Here is a 9,792-nt window from a genome sequence, read left to right as displayed (position 1 = left end):
GATAGTCACTGGTACAGTAGCAACACATTCTTGTTTTTAAAGTTGATCAAGTTAGTTTATTTCATTGGATATGTATCAGAAAGTTGAAAAAAAAAAAACTTGTTTTATTTCCGGTAAAAATACACTTTATAAACGGGGTTAATTCTGGAAAATACAATTATATATGAAATGCTAACACATTAATCTTTGGAGATAAAGGTTAAAAACCCATTTTTTTTTATTCTTTTAAGGGGATTCCCATTTTTTCTGAGCAGGTTGTGGTTGTTAGTTTCCCACAGGCAACACCAACATGCCAATGTTTGTCCCTTTATAACTTCCCAGAGATCTACTGAGCTTGGAATATCACATGCTCCAACACACAAAGGGGTCTAGAACCACATATATAGACCAGTCCTAAATAGAACTGATATCCAGTGTGTGGCCGTGAACCCACAGGACGTGTACAGTATGTGTGTGTGTGCCTTAGAGTCTCCCCTGGGTAAGAGTGTCTGTTCCCACGGTCAACCCCCATCCCCTCTTCCTCCTTGCTGTCGTACTCTTCCTTCTATCAACTGGTGTGTGGAATATTACTGGGGACAGTTTGGCAGGAAAATCAAGGGAATATTCTGACTGAAATATCCATCTGTTTCCGTAACCACATCATTAGTGAAAATACACTTAGCTATTATGGCACCACAGTATAATATGTGATAAAAACCATTTCCCTTCAAGTTACCAATAGTTTTAAACTCACTTTGAAAAGAAACAAAATATTCTTGTTCACAACATACTATAAGTGTTGTTTTCCCAAAGAGGGAAATGAGAGGAAGTTTTCGGTAATTTGAGGAATAATAATAGGAATAATAATAGGAATAATAACGTTCAGCTTTTAACCCTGCAGTCCTCAATTATGTCAAGAATTTGGACATAATGTCAAATAATTTTTTCATCTATAAACAGTGACACTAAAGCCTTACAGCCAGTCTTACACAATCTATGATATATTAAAACACACATTAACAGATGAATACCAAGGCTTTTATAAATATCGTCAAGGAAAAATCTCTTTGAGTCATCCTGAATGCCTGCATTACATTCCGAATATTCTGTTGTTAACCAATGTTAACTAAAAATGTGGAGATGCTTCACTAAATGTTTGATGTAACAAAAAGGTATACATTTTGTGGTTAAGATGACACAAATATGAGCATGTTAAAACTATCCTGTCTTTACAACAGCGATGATTAAAGAATTCACTTATTTAAAATATTTTTTTTAATGAACTTGTGATTGTCTAATACATATCTGTCAAAGTCAAGGCCCGGGGCCAAATCCAAATCCAGCCCTTTGGAGCGTCCAATTTGGTCCACAGGAGAAAGTCAAAATGACAGAGATTAAAAACATGAATCATTCATTGTGTAAATGAAACTCAACAATTTTTGCAAGGACTCACAGTTTTCCCAGTGCTTTCAGTGCATGATTGCAGTCATTTTTTTATGTCATACTGTTGAAAAAAAAAAACTCAACATTTTTACAAAATCCTTAAATTTTCCTTTGTTAATCCATAATATTTTCCTTTATTTAATAGAAATTGGGGTTAGGGTCCTGTTGGGACTGACATCTGTCACTTATTACTTGAATATTGTCGGTTTCTTACATATTTTGTGTTTTATATATACGGAGAAGTGCAAACTAGGGCACAATAGTGTTGAAATGACTTATTTTCCAGCATAAAATCTGTGGCCCACTTGAGATCAAACTGCTCCGTGTTTGGCCCCTGAAATAAAATGACTTTGACACCCCTAGTCCAGGGGTCTGCAACCTTTACTCTCAAAAGAGCCATTTTGCCTAATCTCGCCTGGATTAAAGTCCTCCTGGAGCCAAAAAAAAAAAAAAAAAACATTCTCAATAAAGACAATACAGTGTTAAGATTCTATACAGTTAAAAAATATAAAATAATTTAATGAGTTAATGGATTTGAAGGGCTACAAAAAATAACTTGAATTTGATGACATGTGAGTGATCATGTCGGTCAACACATGCTAATAGCTAATTTCTTGCAACAAATCAAGCATGCATTATGCATATTAAGCCGACATGTTGGCAATTAAATAAATCTTTTCCCACACAATTAAAATCTCTATTTTCTTCCAAAATAGTGTTTTTGTTGGTTTAGTTATCTTAGCAGGGATTTAAAACTTAAGGTTAGCCACAGGTGCAGGAAAGTTGATGGTCTGAAGATGTTGCAGGAGGTGAAGTAGGATGGTGGCAAAGTTATTACACAATGTGATTCATTTTTAGGGTAACCAATTCTTTTATCATAATTTTATTTTAAGTTATTGTCATTAATCATCAATACCATATATTTTTAAACTCTACAAGGAGCCATTGCAAAAGAGTCAAAGAGCCACATGTGGCTCCAGAGCCGCAGGTTGCAGACCCCTGCCCTAGTCTAATACATGCATTTTACTGGTTACATATATTTCATGAAGAATAATCCATATCTCTAGACTAGGACAATAAATCAATCAATCAACATCAATGTTAGGTTTAGGCACAATTACAAGTCTTTATGAATTTGTGATGGATGGATTAATTTCTTTTGTAAGCCCTTAAATTGGATTAGCCTTTAACCCTGCTGCTCTCCCTTTGATCTAATATTAAGCCTCAGCTTCCCCGATCAAAGTCAGGTTTAAGTTGATGCAGAAAAGAAAGTCTGAGAGGAAGTTTTCACTATATGAAAGACAAAAGAACTAATAATGTACAAGAAGGAGGAGTTATAATGCTTTCTATGACAGTTGGGCTGTCAGAGGAAGTAATATTTAGCTTTTTCTTTTGGATACATGCATTGAACACTCCTCACTTTCTTTCCAAACACAATGCCTTAACATAACATTTTCATGAGTAACAATTGTCTAACTTTTGAAAGAGATCCTCTAACTGTCACATGCCATCAGTATAATCATTTATTAGTTGCTTCTCTTTGACACATGTCGACAAAAAGCTTTATTGTCTAACAGGATGGGAGGGCGGTAATTTAGTGTTACGCAGCTTAACAAGTGAATACAGCATGAGTTGAGTCACCATTGACATCAGACGTCTACATTGTGAGGTTTCTAGTTGGTGTCAAAGACGTTTCTATAGGTTGATAAGTGCAATTGTTAAAATTTGGAAAAGCTACATTCCAGGCACATTGTGAGAGGTCAAAAATGTTGTAATTAAAAGCTAATTCAGTTGTTTTCTTAAGTTAGCTCAGCGGTACATTTTATTTAGCGAGCTGGTTAGCTAGTTAGCCATCTTGTTGGCAAAAGTGTCTTTGGGTTTGGATCAAATAATCTGCAGATTAAAGTTTTTGCCTGAAAACTCATCAATCAATCAGATTAGTGAATGACTTGTAGTTCCAAATGTTTCAAATAATGATTTCTTTTTCACGCTATATAAGCCACATTTTTAGAATTCATTTCAGCGATCTGAGCATAAATACAGTAAAGCGCAATGGTTTCTGTTTTCTTTTTGTTTTGTACATTTTCACACCATTTTAGTACCGGTATATTTTTGTTGTTTTGTGTGTTTTAGTTTTGCGTATTTTGATAGTTTGATGTGTTTTTGGAATCATTTTATTGTATCGTGTGTTTGGAGTCTTTTAGTTTGGTTTTGTCCCTGTTTTGTGCATTTCTTGAAGTTATTTTGTGTGCTTTTGTGACCATTTTGTGCTTTTTTTTATGCCGTTTTGTGGGTTTTAGTTGTTTTGTGTATTTGTGCAGTCATTTTGTGTCTTTGTTGATTTTTTTTTTTGGATATTTTTGGTCTCATTTTGTGTATTTGGTTAATTCTTCTGTCATTTTTTGTGTTTTGGAGTCATTGTGTTGTGTTTTTGTTGTTGTGTGTTTGAAGTCTTTTTGTTCGTCAGTGTTTTGTGCATTTTTTGGAGTTATTTTGTTCGTTTTTGTGGCAGTTTTGTGCTTTTTCAATGCCGTTCTGTGGGTTTTTGTGGTTGTTTTGTGCATTTGTGGAGTCATTTTGTGTGTTGTGTTATTTGTGTGTGCGTGTTTTTGGTCTCATTTTGTGTATTTGGTTAATTCTTTTGTAATTCTGTGTGTCTTTGAAGTCATCTTGTTGTGTCGTGTGTGTTTGGAGTCTTTTGGTGTGTTTTTGTTGCAGTTTTGTGCATTTTTGAAGTCATTTTTTTGTGTTTTTGGTGTCGTTTTGTGCATTTGGTTCATTTTCTGCCACATTTGGCCCCTAAACCTCCAGCTGCTCATGTCTATTTTAGCGGAAATGCTCCACTGCAACACTGTTAAGTTATTTGTTAAAGCAGCTTTCTCCAAACTACTCAAATGGCTTCACAGCCGAGCAGAATCAGTTTCATCAAAGCATGGTTGAGGGCTATTTAGTGAAGTTTTAACACTGTTGACTTTGTTTGACATTTTGCTCTAAAATGAGCTTCGGTTCATTGCAATGTTAGTTAAATGGGGGGGAAAAAATCCCTCCTGTTGGCTGAAAACGACTGTATTCCCAGAGGTCAGGACAAATTTGTAATTGGCCATGCAGGACAACTCAGAAGAGAGAAAAATCAGAAGGCATAATTGGATTTCCCATTATTAATTTCCACTGTCCACTAGCCAAGGAACATTTTGTGTTTGGAAGTTTATTTTATTAGATTTGAGAGTATGTTTATACACCACACAAGCCCGAGCCTATTCAACTTCCTTCAGGGGATTTTGTGCTTAAAAAAGAAAAGAAAAGAAAAAAAAAAAAAAACAACTCAGAAAAGCCTTTAAAAACAAATATTTAGCTCAGGTATAAAAACAAAGCAGTAGTGATCCTATGAAATAATGAAGCCAAAAAAAAAAAAAAAAAAAAAAACCTGCCCAGATGTGCAACAACTGCCTGAACAGAACACATTTTTTTTTTTTTTCTTTCCAGAAATGAGAGTCTTGGATCTTTATGATGGAACATTTTCTTTCCATATTTCCCTCTCATTTCACACACATACATTTTGACATATGGGGACCCTCATTATCATCATCATCATCTGGATACCATACTATACACCCCTTCCTTTTTGCTCTGGCACACACATACACATCTGGAAACAGTCAGAGTGTCTACATGCGCTGAAAGGGAGGGAGGGGGTACCTCTCTCTCTCTATCTCTCTCTCTCTCTCTCTCTCTCTCTGTCTGTATTACTGCAGAGCTGGGCTGCAGGGGTGGCAGAGAGGATCGCGCTCCAAGTCCAGATCAGTGAGACAGACAGACAGACACAGACAGACAGACTGATTGGCAGACAGACACATAGCCGGACCATCATGGACTGGATCAGGACCGACAGACCCGTCTCCGGATGAGACGGCCCTGGCTTCTGTGATATTTTTTTTGTTTGTTGGTGGACTCTGTGATAGATATACGTGGAATAACCGACAACCCATTGGGAGATTTAACCCTCTGCTAACCGTCATGGAATATTTACACTCTTCTCGTTTCCTAATTTCTCTCCTCTTTCCTTCCTCCCTCGTTCCTTCCTCCCTTCATCACCTCCACCTCCTCCTCTTCTTCATCCTCTCACATTTTGACACGCTGCTGAAGATGCGCACGAATGCGTCTTTTGCGCACCAACACTACTGAGAGCGCCCGTGCTTTGGTAACATTTTGAAACCTCATTTTTGTGGAGGGGAAGGAAGAGAGAAAGACGAAAGGAAGAGAAGAAGAAGAAGAGAGGGAGAGGTGTGAATTGAATTGAACGCGGTGCTGGTCTCATGTTTCTCGCCTAGGGCCCGGATGTACCGAGGGATGCACCGGTGCGTTTTCCTCACCGGTTCCGCCGAAAGATTCCTCTTTTTTCTCGCATTCACCTCCATCATGGGGATTAGGTAATATTCACTCCATCCGAAGAAATCCTCCCTATAAACAAAACCAACGGATTACCCCCCAAACTGTCCCTGTCAGACAGTTCCTCCTCTTTCCCTCCTTCTTTAATTTCTTTATTTTTGGGGGGTTCCCCCCCTCTTGTTATCCCCCTTTTTCCTCTCCAGTTTCCCCCTTTTTATATCTTCCATTCACCTATAGGGATAACTCCGGACTACATTTATGGTAAATGAAAGCAAAAACATGTACATCCCGGAGGACACCCTTGAGAACCATCAAGGTAATTGTTGCTTTCTTTCTTTCTTTAATTCCTAAACACACACTTAATGTTTAGGGGGTGTGAGAGATATGATAGTGATGCTATCGGGGTATCACCTGTCATTGGCTTCAACAGATGGTATACACTCCACTTTTCCCTTTGTATGATATTTTTAGTTTCAACAATTGAATCTTTTTTTGTAGCTGCAAGTTTATTTGCAAAAATCACCCAAACAGAGGTGGACGAGGCCTGCAGGTCTCGTCTCCACACTGATGGGTCTTCCAGGCCCTGGCCCTGGACTAGCTGGGGCATCATGGGTGGCCAATGAGCAGATTTAGCCAACAGGCTGTTGTAGACACGGAGTCTAACTTACTAAACCAATTCCAAATATGAAAAAGACAACAAACGTGTGCACAACTGTGTTGGTTTCAACTTCAATAAGGCTTTTTCTTATAGGAATCCACAAACCTGCAGCTATAGGATGTTGAAAATACTGGCAGGGTCAAAGAAAAATAGACTTCCTATCATCTCCTATTAGGAAAACAATCTAAATGACGATAACAGTCCACTCATAACTTATCTGATGTGGTGTTTTTAAGAATGTGAGGACAGTGTAGAGTAGTAGACATAGTAAAAGTTGAATGTTTTGACTTAAAAAAAAAAAAGGTTTCTCAAAGCTCCACATGTAGAAAAAGCCTGTGAAGGCAGCAGCTGTGGAGTGGAGTGCAGAGGCTGTGTTTGCATTGCGCAGTATTACACGCATCTCCTTCCACCCACGATGCAGAGAGAGAACCCAGCAACATTTATCGTTGCATTACAGCATGCGCTCATTTCCTGTGATCATCACAGCCATCATACTCATAACAACCATCATCATCATCATCATCATCATCATCATCATCATCACAGGCTTTGACCAACATCTCCATCACAAGCATATACCTCTGCCTTGGCGACAGGTTCCATAGCAACAGGGGATGAGGAGAGGGGTGGTTGTGTGTGTGTGTGTGTGTGCGCGCGTTGTGTGTGCATGTGTGCATCTGTGTCGCAGCGAGGCTCTGTCACCAACAGTTTGTTGCAAAGATCAACTCATCACAGAGAGTGTCAGCTGAACAAGACGCCACCATGTTTCATCCAAATGTAAGAGTCGGCAGTTTGAACAGAACGCAATCATCATAAAGGGCAGGTGTGCCACAGACTGACAAGTAAATCACAGCTGCTTTTATTACTATGATGTCATCTTAACCTCATGTTAAAATTAGACAATACTCCCTTGCTGCACACTGTCTTTTTTGGGGGGATGATTGGTAATCACAATTATCAAATAGATCTATTCAATCTAGTATTGTGTATTGCTACATTATGCCATTCTATTCTCAGCCGTCTAATTCAGTTTGACCATAAATCTTAGTCCCATACAGTTTTTATTATATTCACTTTAGTCCTACCACTGCTCTCCCATCAGATGCTGTTGATCTTGTTTAAATACGTGTACATTGGCCCTCCTGTCCTGATAGCCAATCACAAATGCTCAATCTTAGAGTTTCTATCTATTCTAGGTGGTGTCCTGATACAACTTTTACTTTTTACTTACCATATTGATTTTGCATCATTGGATATTGACTTGTATTGATTTGATGTGATGCCATATTGGTGTAGAATGTTAGATAACAATAGGTATGAGAAAAACTGACTTATCTATAATTAACTAGTGGGTTTTACATACATTTTAGCCTTAAACATAAGAATATTCTACAATTGAATAACGTAAATAAAAAAAATAAAACACCCTAAATATAACCTTTAATAAATCCAATAAAAACAAGAAAATAAAGTTTCCTGTTACACTTGTGTCATAGAAAACTGTTATAATTATGTTTTCTATAAACTAAGGGATAAACCTGTATTTTATTTTATTTTTTGATTGACATGTCATACTTTACGCATTGGAAAAGTTCAGCAGCATACAGTACTATCGATGTTGACAGGCTAATTATGTTACTTACTGCCACCTATTGACAGGGATCAGTATTTAATAACTGTGTATGAGTGATGACTGAACTGACAGTGCTAGAGTATATAGCAAAACAGTTGCAGTGATAATTGCAAGCTAATGCAAGTCTACACCCAATTTGAAACGACTCATTTAAACATACAAGGTCATCATCATCAATTTTCCCCTTCCACTGCTTTAGCGGGTTGGGTGCCAAGGATTCGCTCCACCAGAGGCAGGAACCTTGACTTATCTTGCATTTCACGTTGTAGTTGGAAAGAAGAAAGGCCTGTAAGTTTATTGTAGTTTTTTCATATGTCACGAGTATACGGTTTATTATTAGAGCGGAAAAGAATTTGTTTTTGCAGGGCTGAGTTAGGACGTCTAGTTATATGAACAATGTGCCTAAGGTGTTGGACAAGACAGAAGTTACGGATCAGTGTAGAATGGGTGAGGTAGAGTATGTCGAGATTGGTATATTTGAAGTGCCAGTCTACATTGTCTTCTTCTAACGATGGTGTTTTATCTCTTTGTCTTGGTGGTGCATTGGCACATTTGAACTCATTTCAGACAAGTTTTCTAAGAAAATTAATCCATGTGGAGTCCAATTTCACCAGCTGTGAGGCGTTAAGATGACAGGCTTGGGTACTGTACGTAAGATGGCTGCGCACACGCCGTTAGAAACTTTACCCGGGTTGACAGATTTATCCGACGATCCGTGAGCACGGTTTTTTATCTTATTCCATTTCTGATGAGCTGAAGCAATACGCTGGACAGTAAATGCAGAACAACCTTCCACATTTGATATGACATGGCCAAGGTTTGTGATGCTGGTAACATTTTCAACAAGTGTCTCCTTTATTGTAAAGCTGGGCTACTTGATTTATTTTCTTTAATAAAAAAAATCTTATTAGCATCATATAGTATATCGTAAAAGTAATACATTCTGAAAGAAATTGTATGTCTGTGTGCTTTCTGTGCCTTATAATTAATTATTTTAGTTAATAAAACCCCGGAAGACAAAGTTTTGGCGGTCACCCCCTCCAGCTCCAATCACAGGATGTAGAGAAAGGAAGGGTGAGCAGAGCCCACGAAGGAGCCTCTTCATTGGCTGCAGCAATATATAGTGAAGTGCGTGCACGGTGCAAACTGGTTTTCAGTTTTGGACTAACTTTGGATGCTCAAGGGGCTGTTTTTCTTCTAGCAGTAATCTATTGTACCATTTTCCTATATTTTGTGTGCATCTTTTTGCGTGGCGACGTGTTGTACCTGTAGTGCAACTCCGGCTCTCGTGCGCGATTTTGTGTACTTCCATGAGAGGAGACTGGGAGAGATTATCAGAGTGAGGGATGGGATTTACGGTTCGAATTCAGCCATGCCCCTCTGTCATGGTTCAAGAATCAGGTAGTGCAGCTTTAACAATGGACCTCAGATCTTTTTCCTCTTGTGTAGCATTAAAACACATTGTTTTTGCTACGGGAATTGTTAGCCCAAACCGAGTAAACTCTTCATCAAATGTCCTCAGTCAGCATGTTTCCTCGTTCAGTCGTGCTCTTACGAAACATGACAATGTCATCTGCATAGCTGACTTGGATAAGGCATGTATCTCCATTACAACGGTCATTCCCTTCGTTGGCTTCTATTAGTGCAGGTAATTGGGATTGCATACTTTATGAGGACATCGGGATCAGGGAGT

The sequence above is a fragment of the Gouania willdenowi genome, chromosome 6 (assembly GCF_900634775.1).
Source record: "Gouania willdenowi chromosome 6, fGouWil2.1, whole genome shotgun sequence".
NCBI lineage: Eukaryota > Metazoa > Chordata > Actinopteri > Blenniiformes > Gobiesocidae > Gouania > Gouania willdenowi.
This window is presented reverse-complemented; position numbering follows the sequence as displayed.